Source organism: Typopeltis vanoorti, chromosome 17, assembly GCF_054136105.1.
Source record: "Typopeltis vanoorti isolate ZY-2024b chromosome 17, IOZ_Tvanoo_1.0, whole genome shotgun sequence".
Lineage (NCBI taxonomy): Eukaryota > Metazoa > Arthropoda > Arachnida > Uropygi > Thelyphonidae > Typopeltis > Typopeltis vanoorti.
The window spans coordinates 96119058-96135608 of NC_143565.1; positions in this window are offsets into that span (position 1 = coordinate 96119058).

A 16551-nucleotide genomic window follows, 5' to 3' on the forward strand; every position below is an offset into this window, starting at 1 on the left:
AAAGAGAACCCTGATTACAAGTGCCATTTTAACAACCGGTTCACCAAACTCAACAAAAAATTAGGTATCGGTTCTGCCGAACCGGCTGAATCCCACCACTGTCTGTAAGTAATTGTAAGGTGGTATTTCTTTAGGATATTTGTTAATTTTTCAATGTGCCCCATATATATATGGAATGGTAATAGATTCTGTGTAATCTTTACTCTGAAGGGAAAGGGGATTTGCAGTTACGTGGTTTAGTATTTTGTGGAAATTGTCGCCATTGGCTAAAGTGTTGAGAATGTGGTCAAGTTCAGTATTTAGGACAGTGCTATTAGAACTGATTAATTTTGTCCTGTTATATAGGGTTTTTATAATCCCGTGTTGTTGGGGGTGGGGTGATATGATTGTTGGTGGATGTATCTGCCAGTATGTGTGGGTTTTCTGTAAACAGAGAATGCCAGGATCTATCAGGCTGGCATGTTTTCCTTTTCTAAGGTGAACTGAATCCTGGGATGTTGATTGTTTAGATGTATTAAGAAAATGTTCAGAGTATCCAAGCCATGTGGCCAAATGGAGAACACATTATCTACTTAGCATATCCAAACAGTGGGTTTATGTGGGGCAGAATTTAAGGCTTTTTCTTCAGAGGTCCCCATGAAGAAGTTGGCTGGGATGGAGAACTCTGTCTGTCCCCTCTATCTGCTGCTAGAATTTTCATTGCCAAACGAAATAGCTAAGGTTCATGGTGAACTGAAACAGGGCTTAGATATCAGGAGGAAATATGAGTCGGATAAGCCAGGGTGTCTTTGAATGGGGCATTTGTGAATAGAGAGGAGACATCAAAACTGACCATTAGGTCAGTGTGTTGGAGTGTGAAGTTTTCTATACTGCCTTTAAAGTGGCCTGAGTTTATTATATGTGAAGGAGTGTTGCCAGTATGTTGTGAGAGCACTTTGGCATTTGTATGTGAAAGAATCAGTTCTATCCACAATGGGATGTAATGGCATGTTTTGTATCTTCATTTTTGGTAGGCCATATATCCACTGGAGTCTAGAGCTAAATGGTTTTAGTTTATTGGTGACATCCACAGGCCAAGAGGTGATCTTTTTAAAGAACCTGTGAAGTGTTCTGATCTGTGTATTAGTCGAATCATATTCTGAAGGAGGGTAAGTAGAGTGATCTCGAAATAAGGAGGCAAGCTTGCCTGTGTAGTCTTTTTTGGTTTAAAACCACAGTGGCAATTGATTAAAATTATTATAATTAATATTTAGTATACATTGTAATTTCCTTTAAAATAATTGTTATGAATAATCAGCGTATAAGCCTTTCAACCAGAATTATAATTTGTTTGGCCTCAATAGTGGGCAATTCCACTACTGAAGTTTGAATTAAACAGCTTGGTCAAAGCAGCTGATAGTTCCCTTCCATATTTTTGTAATACATGGGCTTAAATACCATACAATCCCATGTCTGCATTGAGGTTCTGTAATATTTTAAGCACCGCCATTTCCTCAACCTCTATTTTTCCATCAGTCAATGTCACAATCTGGCATTGCAACATCATCATCTAGATAGTACACTCCTGCAAAATGCTTACTTACTAGTTCAACTATTTGGTTCACTTCAGTTACCTTTTCATCATCCCACCAGCAGAAAATCTCAGATATAAAGGTATAAAAGTTTTAGTGTGGCTGCATTGCATCATTCAGAAAGTCTGGTCAGAGGATTGAATTCCAGATGATTAGAGTAGAGCTCTCATAGTATAATTCTATAAAAAAAAGGAAATAAAACTGAATGTGAGAATTACAGGAGAATTTCCCTACTGAATATTCCTGGCAAGATTTATGCAAGTATTCTTGAGAAAAGGCTAAGAGAGATTATGAGAAGGGAAGCTTGTAGAACAAGTTGGGTTTGCACTAATCAGAAGTTGTCACAATAAGATTTTTACTTTAAAATTAATTGTTAAGAAATCATGGGAATATAACAAGGATCTGTATCTAAATTTTGTAGATCTGGAAAAGGTATCTGGCAAGGCACCAAGAGATAAGCTGTTCAAAATGCTGTAGTTATGTGGTGTAATTGGGACATTATATCAAGCAATCCATAGCCTATTGAGTTGTAAGTTGTTATAACTGTAATATAATCCTTAGAATTGAAGGAGGGACAGTAAGATAGATTGATAGAATCAGGTAAGACAAGAGTTCACATTATCTGTACTGTTATTCATCATCTTTATAGATGACACTATGAAGGAAAGTGGCAATAAACCTAATATTGAAATCGGAGATGTTAAACTTAGCCCTTTCAGATGATGCTGTAGTCATAAATAAATCCAAATCTCCAGGATTTCCTCACTAAATTGAATAACTGCTATAATAAATTTGGATGAAAATTAGTAATAAAAACAAAGACAATGAAAATAGGCAGATTTTTCATTTTAGTAAAATTATGGAGACTACAACCATGTTAGGAATAAACAAGGGGTACAATTTATAGAAATGGGTTTAAAAGAGGTACACAAGTGGAAAAAGGTTGGGAACCACTGATCTGGAGTATACACATATATATATACGAGGGTGGTCTGAAAAGTTCTTGGCTTCTACATATCATCAGGGACATATTTGTTTGATATGAGTTACACTGAGTAAGTTCCAAAGGAGTGGAAGGAAGACAAGATTGTACAGTTTCATAAAGGAGGTGACAGAATTCAAATGTCAAATTATAGGCCAATCTCTGTGTGTGTGTCAGGTGTTGTGGTTAAAGTGTTGGAGAGGCTGGTGAGAATCAGGATTGGGTTGACAACAATAGTATTACATTTGATGCACAGCACGGATTTGCTAAAGGAAGGTTGTGTTTTTGTAATGTACTTATTTATTACAATAAAGTGACAACAGCAGCATTGGATGTGGGATATGGATATACCATTGTATATCCATCTCCCTTAGACTTTGCAAAGGCCTTTGATAGTTTACCACATGATAAGTTGATAGTCAAACTAGAGCAGAGCAGATGAGGTTGGATATTAGATTAGTGCATTGAATTGGAGATTGGCTGTCTGGTCAGCATCTTCAAGTTGTGTATGGGGGAGAAGTATCCCAGAAGAGGAAAGTCGCTAGTGGTGTACCTCAGGTCTGTTTTAGGGCCACTGCTGTTTAACCAGTATGTTAATGATAATTGGGAAGATTTGAATGGGATATTCAGTTGTTTGCAAACTTTTCAGACCACCCACGTAGTTTGTCCCAACTTTGTTGGGACAAACTACGTGGGTGGTCTGAAAAGTTCTTGGCCTCAACCATAAATTGCAACACTATTGGCAAGATTTTTTTTTCTTTTTAAGTTCGTACATCTGTCATAAGCATCCATGTGAAATTCCAAGTCATTCTATCAAGTAGTATTTTTTTTACAGCTATCGGAAGCCAAAGTGTTGTCTGTATTCCTTGAAATGGATAAAATGGAGTATCGTGTGGTTATAAAATTTTTTGCAAAAGAAGGTTTAACGCCAAAAGAAATTCATTTGAAGTTCATAAAAGTTTAAGATCGCTCTTCTCCTTCGTTTTCAACAATTAAGAAATGGGCTGCCACGTTTAACGTGGCTATACCAGCCTTGAAGATGATCCATGTAAATGTGTAACAACACCATAAATCATTGATCAAGTGCACGATATGGTATTGGATGATCGACGAGTCAAAGTGCGTGAAATTGCCAAGACTATAGGCATTTCAAAAGAACATGTAGGATATATTTTGCATGAAGAATTGCAAAATATATCCTACACGTATAAAGCTTTGCGCAATATGGGTGCCACACTTGCTAACAGCAGATCAAAAATGCACTCACATGAAAATCTCGGAATAGTGCTTGGAGCGTTTTAACAAGAATAAAACTGATTTTGTGTGTCGATTTATTACTATGGAGGAGACTTGGATTCACCATTACACACCACAATCCAAACAGCAGTCAAAATGGTGGACAGAAATTGGTTGTTCAGCGCCAAAAAAGACAAAGTCGGTTCCATCAGCAGGAAAGGTCATGGCATCGGTGTTTTGGGATGCTAAAGGCATTTTATTCATTAATTATCTTAATTTATTAATTATCAGTGGACAGAAGCCAGTTGTTCAGTGCCAAAGAAGACAAGGTCATGGCATCGCTGTTTTGGGATGCTAAAGGCATTTTGTTTATTAATCATCTTGAAAAGGGTAAAACAATAACCTGGGAATATTATTCCGATCTTTTAACCAGAGTATACGAAAAAATTCGTGAAAAAAGACCAAGTTTGCAGAAGAAGAAAAAAATCATCTTTCATCAGGACAATTCACCTGCCCACAAAGGTGTTTTGGTAATGGGAAAATTAAGGGATCTGTACTATGAATTGTTGGAACATCCACCCCAGATTTGGCTCCCTCTGAATTCTATCTCTTCCCAAAACTAAAAATCTTCCTCGCTGGTCAGCATTTTTCTTTGAATCAAGAGGTGATCGCATCTGTAGAGGGTTATTTTGCAGATCTTACTGAGAACCACTACAGGGACAGGATAATGGTGCTGGAATAAATGTATTAGTCTTAAGGGAGATTATGTTGAAAAATAAAATAATTTCAAAATTCTAAATTCGTTTTTTTATTGTTAGGCCGAGAACATTTCAGACTACCCTCGTATTTACAAACAAGTTACATTACATTTCTAGCAGTAAGCCAAAATGACAGTGATGTGATCAATGGTTATTCTACTCTCCTGATCTATAGTTGGGAAAAAAACTACATCAAATCTATATTCTGTTTATAACATCACAAGAGAACAAATTCATATAGATAGTTTTAATACAATATATAACAAAGTAGTGGCCTAATCCATAATTTAACAAGTGTTATATTAGAGTTATGATCCTGTATTATCTATAGCAGCGCTTCCCAAACTGTGGGCCATGGCCCCCTTGGAGCCGTAGGTTTTGTTGAGGGGGGCCGTGAAATAATGAAAACAAATTTAAAATGTTTTAAGACTAAGTAGATTTTTTTTATTTTAAAAGAAACGTATTTAACTTTTAATATTTATTATTTCTTTTTTGTTATTTTTTATATTTTAATGAAAAAATTCACACATTGGTGTTGTTTCACAAACTTTGCTTCCTGGGCGCTTAATGCATATTAGTAAATATCGCTTATTCAAAGCAGTGGTTAATTGTATTTACTTCGAATGCTCTCCAAGGAAGCTCCAAATCTTCCTGTCCCTTTCATCAAAACTCGTTTTATATTATCACTGTCATCCGAGCTAGTTTTCTGTTACCAATAAAAGTTTCGCATATACTTCACACATGAAAAAAAGCTTAAACAAGTTCATGTGGGGAGATAGTAACTCGCTTGCAGTGGTAAACAACATGCCCTCCCTAACCGCCACTATACTGCAGAGGCAATAAAAACAAGTACTTTTATTATGCCAGTGAATAAGGTATGAGCAGTCTGTGTAATATATTTCTCAACAAACAGAGACAACTGGGATAAAAACACACTAATTAATGAATCACATATCCCCTCATAAAGAAACTATGCTATATAGACTGCAACAAAACCATATGTTGCATGGGCAAACACAGTATCTAACTAAAAACTATTGTTATTAATTAGGTGTGTTAGTTCGATTTCGCAAGGCAGCAATAAAATTCAACCAAACGTGTTAAAACCAAGTAATATATAGTGAATGTTATGGCAGTTTCACATATGGAATTCGGTTGAAGAGAGTTAGCATTTCAACTCAATTGCCAGCTATGCTTTTATCTTTCAGTTGTGTGATCTTTTGTTAATACCGCACCAATCATATGCATGTTTTAATAACCTGCCTTTGCTGTCTGTTTCACGTTAGGCTTAATTACCTTAAAGGGAGAAAAGTCACAAAAGAGAAAAATGTTCCTGGTGTGGGGATTCCCTTATTCAGGTTTATATTCACTAATTTCATGTTATCAGTCTGTGGTGTGCCAGTATCGGTAAGTGGTGATATTATTTGATCTATTCTACGTTAAAAAATTTAACCCTGAGATGGATAAGTGGCTGATAAAAAAAAAAAATAAATAAATAAAAAAAAAAAAAAAAAATTCCCGCGAACAATCAGAAGAAGCAGAAACAGACTAAAAAAAAAAAAAAGGACAGTATTTCATATTTTACCAGAACAGCCCGCATCGTCTTCAGAACCAAACGGTAAGAGGCAAAAAATGTAATATATGCATTTGATTTTTGCAATATTCGCTGTGTATGTTTTGTATTGAATATAAATACAATAAATATTATAATATATCTATTACGATTTTTTTTTCGAGGAGGGCCGTGAAATATTTTAATTTTTGTAAAGGGGGCCCTGACATCCAGAAGTTTGGGAAGCACTGATCTATAGTCCTATTTATAATTAACTTAGTGAGAAAAGTTATGTGAGTAGAATATGTGCCTTCCATGTTCTTGGGATTTTTAGACCATCATTATTGTTAAGATTTGGGCGGTTGATAAGAATTTCATAGGCCTCCTTAAATTTATGTTCATACCACGTTTTTGGTGTGATGTAAATAACAGATGCTTTTCCAATCAATTCTATGTAAACTATTCAGGGCTTGATCAGAAAGGCCAGCTTTACCATAGTTATTAAATTTAATGTGCCATTTATGTACCTTTTTTCTGATGGGAATTGTGCATTCTGTTTTCCATGTATAGGGCAGGTTACAGGTGCAGTGAATACAACAGTATACTCCATGGTGGGCCAGTGGAGCCTTGGATGAGTTGAATAAGTTTTTTAATTTTGCAGGAGGTTTAAAGGTGGCATTAAGGTTCTATTTCTGTAGTATTCTGTTTATTTTATCTGGTACCTTTGATATATGGAATGGCTACAGTTTTATTGTAATCTCTTATTTTTGTTTTTAAGTGAAGTCTTGTGAAGAATTTTGTTAATAGTATTTTGACTGTAGCCATTTTTCAGGAAGTTATTACTGATAACTTTTAATTCATGTTTAAGTTCTTGTTCGCTGGAGCAAATCTTCAAAGCCCTGTTTTTTAGTGTGTTAATGACATCTACTTTTTGTGTTAAGTGTTGGTAGGAGTTTGTGTATATGTTGACCAGTATGTGTAGGCTTACAGTAAACAGTGAAGAAGGAAAGACTGCTAGAAGGAAGACGTGTGACACGTGTATCTAGAAAGAAAATAGGCAGAACACAAAGCATCTGAATTCTGAATGGAGAACATATAGAAGTAAAACATTTCATTTATTTAGTCACAATTTTTAGTGAAGATGGCAAATTAAATGTGGAAATAGACAATAGAATTAGCAGAGCTGGTACGGTAAGTCAACTTAATATGGCATGAGAGAAATCAGTTAAAACACTGAAGTAGCTATATACAAGACAATGTTCAAACCAATTTTAACTTATTAATCTAAAAGCTGGGTTAGAAATAAAACTCTTGAATAAAGATTGGAGATCACAGACATGAGAGTCCTGAGAAAGAGTGGAGACTAAACAGATGGCATCAATGGTAGTATCATATTAAAAATGAGATGTCATATTAAAAACGTCATGAAATTGATGTGTGCCCTCTCACATTTACAATTTAGTCATTCATTAGTCACACCTACTAAAATTAATTTGGCAGCGCCAAAATTTCCCCTGTTGGCGACTTTTGGTACTTTTTTTTTCCGTTAAATAGAATCCCCCATGTTCCACTGTGTACTTCTACCGAATATTGGTGTTTCATCCAATACATTACTCGCTAAAGGGCTCTGAATACGTGACATTATTTTATAATCACCCGGTATTTTACAATATTTGTGACATCTGTTTGAAATCTTATCCAGGTACTTGTCTTCCTATCTCTTAATGTTATTTTTTAGCATACGATGCGATGTGTTGTTCTCAGCTTTTTTGTTTAGGCCTTCTGTTAAAGTCCATGTTTCTCCCCTGTATGTTTAGGATAGGAAGTATGCACTGGTTGAAAGCTTTCCTTTTTCAGAATCGTAGGGATGTCATTTCTGAATATGTCTCTTATTTTCCCATAAGCCATCCATCCAAGGTGAATTCTTTGTTCAATCTCTTTTATTTGACAATCCTCAAAGGATAACAATTGGCCCAAGTATACATATGAGGTAACTTGTTCTATTTCATGGTTTTCAGCTTTGACAGTTCTTTGGTTTGTGTGTTTATTCATCATTATTTTTGTTTTTTCTCTATTTATTTTTAATCCAATTACTCTGGAGGCTTCATTCAGTTGATTTAGCGTTTCTTCCAGATCTTCAAGATTATCTGCTATTAGGACATCATCATCTGCAAATTTCAGATGATGCTGCCTTTTTCCATTTATGTTTATTCCTTTTGTTTCCCAATCAAGGCTTCTAAAGACTTCTTCTATTGCAGCTTTAAATAGTTTGGGAGATATAGTATCCCCTTCTGGATGCCTTTTTGTACTGGAAACTTTTCACTGTTTTTATCTAATTTAATTACAGAAGTTGCATTATTGTAAATATGTGTTTTAGTGTTTCAATATATGGTTTCTCAGTTCCCTGGGTTTCAAGAGCTTTTAGTGTTGCAGATATTTTAACTGAATAATGCTTTTTCGTAGTCTATATAGGCCAGACATTAAGGGTTTATTGTATTCAATTGATTTTTCAACGAGCTGTCTTAATGTGTGCATATGGTCCAAAGTATTGTAATTCTTCCTAAATCCAGCTTGTTCACAGGATTGCATTCCATCAAGTTTAGATTTTATTCTATTATAATTTTTGTGAAGACTTTATATATGGCGGGGAGTAACTGCAGCTACTTCTTCTTCTCCCTTCCTCCACATACAAAATGTTGAACATAACATTTTGTATGTGTTATTTAAGAATTTCGGCTGTTTTGTCTTTTTTTCGTTAACACCAATTATGTCGATATGATACTTCTCTAACTCTTTGGCCAATTTCATTGATACCTCATACATTGAAGTAAACTCCACGATTTAGTTCCTCTGTTGTGCATTTTGAGTCTGTAGTTCACCTCTGAACACTGACTATAAACTGTAGAGCAGGATGCACTTCAATCCACAATAGCTAGCAGCATTTCAATGATAAACTTGGATGGATTTTCCCATTTCATTGTATACTTATTTTGGCATCCTTTGTGCTTCCTTTCTCTTATCCTCTTCCTCATGCAGCAACCTGTATAGGGATTATCTCCACTAGCAATTTTGCAGGAATATTATTTTCAACAAGCATTTTGCATGGGCCACTTCTTAAGGTATAACATTCCCATGCTCAATGTCTGCAAAAGATTTTGCATTTCTAGAATTGTCATAAACCTAATGATGTCATTATCATAATGTAGTGATCTTATTAGGTTCACAATGCTTATTGGGATGTCTGCTGATGATGGAATTTGTTTATACTCTTGGGGATTTGTAATTCTCATACGAGAAGAACCCACCCACCACCTGTTTTTTTTTTTTTTTTTTTTGTTAAAAATTGACTAGCTCACCCTTGATTTTGTATATCCCATAAATATGTGGTGGTTTAACAAGAACAGGATTAATTTGCGATAATTTCTTTGGGCCAAAAAGTAACTTTTTTTGAGACATACTGGAATCTTAGTTTATGATTTGTTAAGTGGAATTATCATTTAGGAGCTCCCTTTTTTGTAATCTTCTTAAGGGAATGCATTCCCTTATTGACTTTAGTAATCACAATATTTTTTATTCTTATTTAACTTTTTAAGACAGCTATTTCTTTCTGTGGTATTTCTATGTTCATCACAATTTGTAATGGCTTGAGTGCAATAGTAACGTTATGACCTTGACTGAGAACATTTGTAGCTTCTTCCATAAATGAATGTGATGATAAATTTAGAACATAATACTGTATAATAATAAACACAATGTTGTTGGAGGATTTCAAATTTCCTCATGTGCTTGCATTTTACTTGGCAGGACTGCATTTTGGGCATTGAAGGTGACCAGGTTATCTTGGCCCCACTGAAGGATGGTTATGGAGATCAGTGTTTAAAGCACTGATTTGAAAACTACATGTTTGTAGAAGGAGTTGGATGATCTCAATGCCAAACATGATCAAAAGCCCTGGCAGCATCACAGGAAACAGCACATGTTTTCTCTGAAACTTTTCATGGTATTTGTTCAGTGGCAGGTAGGCTAAGATTAGTTGGTTTATTGGCACAAGGACAGCAAAGGTCATACTGCACTATAGCAAATGTTACTGCAGTACACAAGGTATTAATAAACAGTCAGAGATAAATTAGACAAATTTATCTTTGACTGTTTGACATATGACAAAGGTAAGATGCTTATTGCAAATTTCGCATATAGATGGTTCATCAGCCCTCGCCAAGATAACGGTGGCCTAGCAAGAACAACTTCCTCTCTTCTGTTTCTATGTTGACTAGAAATGCTTGATATCATGTATTTTTTTTTTTCAGTGCTTTGTACCATGATGACTGCCACTGGACAGTTAGCTTTAATCTTATAAACTTCTGTAGTCTGTATATGGTAGCATCACACAGTACATAGAAAAAGTATGAGCTGATCTAGCAGCTGCAGTTGCTTTCTCATTTCTCCTAATTCCAATGTGGCTGAAAATTCAGCACAACCAAACATCAAAATTATGGATCTTCATTTTGTACATGTGTAACACCTCACACAGCACTGGGTGTGGATTATACATAGAAGAGAAGATAGCCTGTAAAGAACTAATTGAGTCTGTATATATTACACTTTTTCGATCGTGGTTTTCTTTTACATATATGCACAAGTATGAGCTGAATGGCATGCAACTCTGCTGTATAATTACTGCAATCAGGTAGGAGATAGTAATGTCAGGAAAGACAGCAATACAACCAACAGAAGTATCAGTTCTTGAACCATCAGTATAGATTGGCAAGAAATCAGAGTGGTCTACTCTGTGCATTAAAAACAATTGCAGGTAGACAGATGATGGAATATGAGATTTCTGTAGTTGGCAGAGTGAGAGGTTGCAGGATGGAGTGCAAACCTGCCTTGGAGGAATGCTATTATGTTTGGTGTGCAGGCAATTTTGTCAACATGCATACCAAAAGGACGTATGGTAATCTGATGTAAGTGATATTGAGCTTCCCAATGCAGAGAAAAGAGAGTAGTCCACATAGGACACTCTTGAAGAGACTTTATTTTTAGGGCATAATTAAGAGAGAACTGTTTCCATCTAAGTGATAGAGCCAATTCATTTGCTTCAACTTAAAGACTTTAAGTAGGCAATTCGCAAAAGGCACTAATACCTATCTGTATATCTGTATATCCTGATGATGGATGGAATCCAATCATTGCAGGTTATTCAACCTTGCAGAACCATAGACTTGAGACCCATAATCTAACTTTGAACTTAAAAGTGCACAATAAAGATGAAGCAATGAAAATTGAGCCACACCCTGTTTAGTAGAAGATAGAGTGCAAAGGAAATTCAATGCTCTCTTGCACTTTTCTGTTAGTTGACGAATGTGTGCAAAGAATGTAAATTTTTTTGTCAAAGACGAGTCTCAAGAACTTTGCTTCTGTTGCTACTGAAATAACACTTTGTCCCAATTTTAATTCAGGATCTGGGTAAAGAATGCGTTTTCAACAGAAGTATATACAGACACTTTTTTCTGCTGAAAACCTGAGCCCATAGACAGACACAATCAATTTTTTGTCTTGTCTTTCAGTTACCCTCATGTTGCGAGAGTGACAGTAAATTGTGAAGTCATCAACATATAGAGCATTACTTATGGTGGGAGGAAGCTGTTTAGCGATTGAGTTAACTTTGATAGCAAAAAAGTGTCACACTTAAGACAGAACCTTTAGGAACATCCAGTTCTTGATGATATGGCTGAGATAGGATACTTCCCACTTTGACTTGGAAAGCTTGCCTGTACAGAAATTTTTCTACAAATACAGGAAGGTATCTGTATAATACAAGAAAGTATATAGAGGTCTCTTAATATGCCATATCTACAGGCTGTGTCATAAGCTTTTTCCATATTAAAGAATACTGAAACCAGATGCTCTTGATGATTCAGGAATGCCTCTTATACAAGTTTCTAAACAGACCAAATGGTCCAAAGCTGAACGATGTCTACAAAAACCACATTGCTTATTGTAGAGATGATTGCTGCTTTCTAAATACCAGAGAAGTCTGGCATTAACCATTTTCACCTATGTTACAAAGGCCAGAGCAATAGGCTGATAATTATTTGTGTTGGATACTTTCCTGGTACAGCCAACAGAGGAATCAGTTTTTGAACCATCAGTATAGATTGGCAAGAAATCAGAGTGGTCTACTCTGTGCATTAAAAACAACTGAGTTATGCCAAAAATCCAGAAACTCTTCCTCTGCAAGTATTCTGTTGTATATTAAGAGAAGGAGATCCATAGAAGATGTCAGATGTTTTATCATTTCATAACAGATGTCATCGGGACCTACTGCACTAAGGCGAGACAGTAAAAGAGTACTTTTTTTTTTGTTCTTCCTTAACCAATGGATGGTTTTAATTCTCTAGCCCAGGGATTCTCAACCTATGGTACACGTACCACCAGTGGTACGTGAGCCACTGCCTTACTGGTACATCTAATATCTTGAATTAAATATAGTGGTATGCCACTGGAAAAGGTTGAGAACTCCTGCTCTAGCCCATTGGTAGAAAAGTTTGGCTGTTGTTTCTCTTGTTGCTCTTTCAATATTAAAAATCCAGGAGGATATGAAAGTGTTGCTGAGTCTGGCAAAACTTTCTCCCAAAATGACTGTAATAGCTTTGGGATCAGCAACAACACATCTTTTATGGTCTATGGTAGACAAACAATGTGTTCTGTATCTTTCATTTTCCAGATTTTATCCCATACAATTTTTGCACTGGTTGTTTGATTAATTGATGAAGTAAATTGAACCCAAGATTGTTTTTGATTCTGACATCTCACTTAACATGCTTTGGCTGGAGAATGCTTAAAAGCTGTTAAGTTTGATGTGGTGGAATATCTATGAAATATACTCCATGCTCTGTTGATTTTTTATGGCTGCCTGGCATTCTGGATTTCACCAAGATTTTCGATAGAGTGGAAATCGAGATGACATTTTTGGAATTGAGGCTGATGCTGCCTAGACAATGTAGTCTGTTACATACTTTACTGCTTCATTGATAGGTATTTGACTGACTGCAAGATGGGAAAAAAGTATTCCAGTCAGCCTAGTCCATTTTCCATATGGGCATCCATGTAGGGAAATGTGGTTTGTGTGCAGACATTGTGCAAATAACAGGAAAATGATTATTCCTTAGATGTTGTCTTCAGGCAGTTGCAAGATAAGGTTATCAAGATCGATTTCATTTAACTCAGCACCTGGTGGGAAATAAATTGAACATGCTGTAATAAGAAATCCCATGATAAGCTAGGCCTGATGAAAAGGAGTGACTGCCCACTAGGATAGCTAATCCTCCATAAGCAGGACCATCTCTAGTTCTGTCCTTGCTTACAACAGTGAAATTCCTTGAAGTAGGGACCTCATTGGGCCTTCTGTAATTAATTAATATACTAATTCTGTAAAAACCCTGCCATGGCAGGGTTCTGATCTAAGCAATCTCCTAAGCTTGCCATACTTATGAGCCATGTAATTCCACATATACCCTGCCCCCTCTTAACTGAAAATTCCACACATTTAGCTATCTCCCAGGTCAAAACCATCTAATTACTGTCACCAATTGGTGGCAATATGGTCATCTTGGTTAGAGACAAATTCTCTAATCAAGTTACTAGATCTAGCACTCTCAAATCCCTAGTACATTCTGTCACAGATAATTATTCTTAGTAACTGCATAAATTTCATTTCCTTCCTATGTGTCCTTTCCTCCTTTATTCTATGTTCATATTGGAGTCCCCCATAATAATTACCTGCCCTTCACTCATTGAGCTTATTTGCCGATGCACTATCCCCATCATCCTTTACATCCCTTGGTCTCGAGAAGCATCCAACTGTATATTTTGTTCTGTTGGCCACTATCTCATACCAGATGGCCTCAAACATGTTAATTTCACTGGCCTGCAGTTGAACTTCTATTCTCTTTGGTTGTAGTTCATTAGGTATCATCAATAAGACTCCTTTCTTAATTCTTTTCTCTCTATCTCCTTGAATACACTATACCCTTCACATTCTATCCCACTAACTATCTTCTAACAGCCATGTCTCACTAATGCCAATAACCTTTGGCCAGGATGAACTAACCAATGCCCAAAGGTGTCTACTCTTTGTTCCAGATCCTCTTGGCATTAGTGTACATAAACTGTAAAAGCTCCTTGTGCCCACCACTGTCCTGACACTTTATACTAACTATCCCATTCTAATTTGTTACCAGTGGTATCAACTTAGGCATTGTATGCACATTCTTACACACTCAGCTGCCTCAATGATATGCACGTACCTTCTCAACAGCTTCTAAAAGCTTTAATTTTCGAATACTGAAGTGTACCAAAGTGTAAGGCTTGTACTGTACTGTGATAAATGAAATTTTTAATATATGGGTGATGATTGACAGGGACATGAAATTTTATTTGCACATCACATAAGTTTTAAAGAATAGGCAGTGCATTACAATTATAATTCGAAGAATACTTAAATGTTAAGATGATATGGTTGTATCTCTGTATACAAAGCTTTGAGCAGATCTTATGTGGAATGTCATTTAAGAAAGTTGATTACCTGGTGATAATGAAACATAGAGAGGATTCAGAAACAATTAACCCAGCAAATACCAATTCTGGAATGTTGGTTATAGAAAATGTAAAATGCATTGTTTTGCGAATAATAGGAAAAATTTGTAATATGATACAATAGTTATTAGATTTGACAGGATAAATAAGTTTAGTGAACAAGTTAATATGTATTTTATTTATTTTTAACAGCGAATGGTGACTGAATAGGATGCATTGCTAGATCATGCTATGAATGGAATTCTTAAAACAATCCAATGGAAATTTAGGAACAGAAAGACATTTCCATCCTAACCAGCCATATCTAACTATATGATAGAGATGTTGGTTGAGTGCAACCTCCCACAATGTGGTGACTTTCTGGAAGATCTTGTAAATAATAATTTCATTTGCTGAACAGCAAGATACATGGAAATCCTTCATCTACTTAAGTGAGGACCCTACTGGACTAACACAGTATTGTTTTTTTTTTTTTGTTCAGGTGCATGCTCTGATAAAATAGGAATGCTATGAAATGTTCTGCTCTTGCAATTTCTACAATGCTCTGTTAAACAATGTTCAGTGTTTATTAGTGTTGAAAATATTTCTGATAACAACAACAGTAGCCCTCACCGTGTAATGAAGTCACGTGATTTTGTAGGAGTTATGTCACATCGCCAGTTTTGATGTCATTATAGCAACCAGCACACTGCCAAATGGAGGATTTAGAACATAATGTGCCACCCTGTGAAATAAAAGGAACTATGTTCCTTTTATTTGTGGTTTTTGAAGTTACTTGGTTTTAATATTATTTTTATTGAGCTGTTTTTTGTGATGAATGGTAGGCAGTAATATTAGTGTTATGTTAGAAATTGGAGTTTATTTTGTATGATCAATGTGGCGTCATCAGGAGGGCATGTGTGTTGGCAATTTGTGGGGAAGGTGTGTATAGTAGGCCAGGGTGGGTGGGTGGGTGGATTTTTGAGGTGATAGGTATGTGTTTTGGAAAAAACAGGTGGGTGGAGATATTATTAATGTGCAGTGCTTTAAAGTTGAGTGGATGTGACGACTAGAGTCAGCAAGTATTTTCAGGACGGAATTGGTGGGTGTGGGTACAGCATGTCAATTGTACATGTGATGTCACTTCCGGTGAAGCACCTACAGGTGTATTTTTTGGCTGTTTTTAAGCTAAGGAGAGCATGTCATTGGAGGTGGTAGACATGGTGAGTAGGTGGGGAAACTGCATTGTGGCACCCCTGTGACATTATTTCCAGAGATGTGCACACAGGAGATGGGTGAGTTTACCCTATTCTCCGAGGGCGAGAAGTGTTTGGTTCTTGTTGGTCACAAAGTTTGTGGTATTGGCTTTTTCATGTTTCTGGTTATTTTTGATTGTGTTGTGGTGGTGGTGATTTGTTTCCCTGATATGAATGGTCAAGCTAGCTCTCTGAGGGCCTGGCTGCCCTTTAAATTTAAAGCCATGGAAACTTCTAGGGCTTAAAGGAGTCTTGACTTTGCCCTTAGGTAGGATAACTGTCCAGACACCCCTGTTATATTTGAAGTTATGGAACACTCCAGGTTTGTTAATAACATAAAAACCAGAAGCAGTATTTCATCATAGCAGTCAAATACAAGTGATATGGCAACATGGCATGAACTCAGTGACTTCAAGAGAGAGGTGTCATCATGGGTTGTCACATTGGTGGTATGTCCATACGTGTCATTGCTGCTCACCTGGAGCATACAAAAGCAACAGTTGGTAATGTGATCAACAAATGGGGATGTTCTGCTATCACTAATACAGGAAAACTCCCAGGGCAGCCACCAGAAATGCCTGGCAGGGACAAGAGGGTGTTAAAACGGGTGGTACTCAAAAAC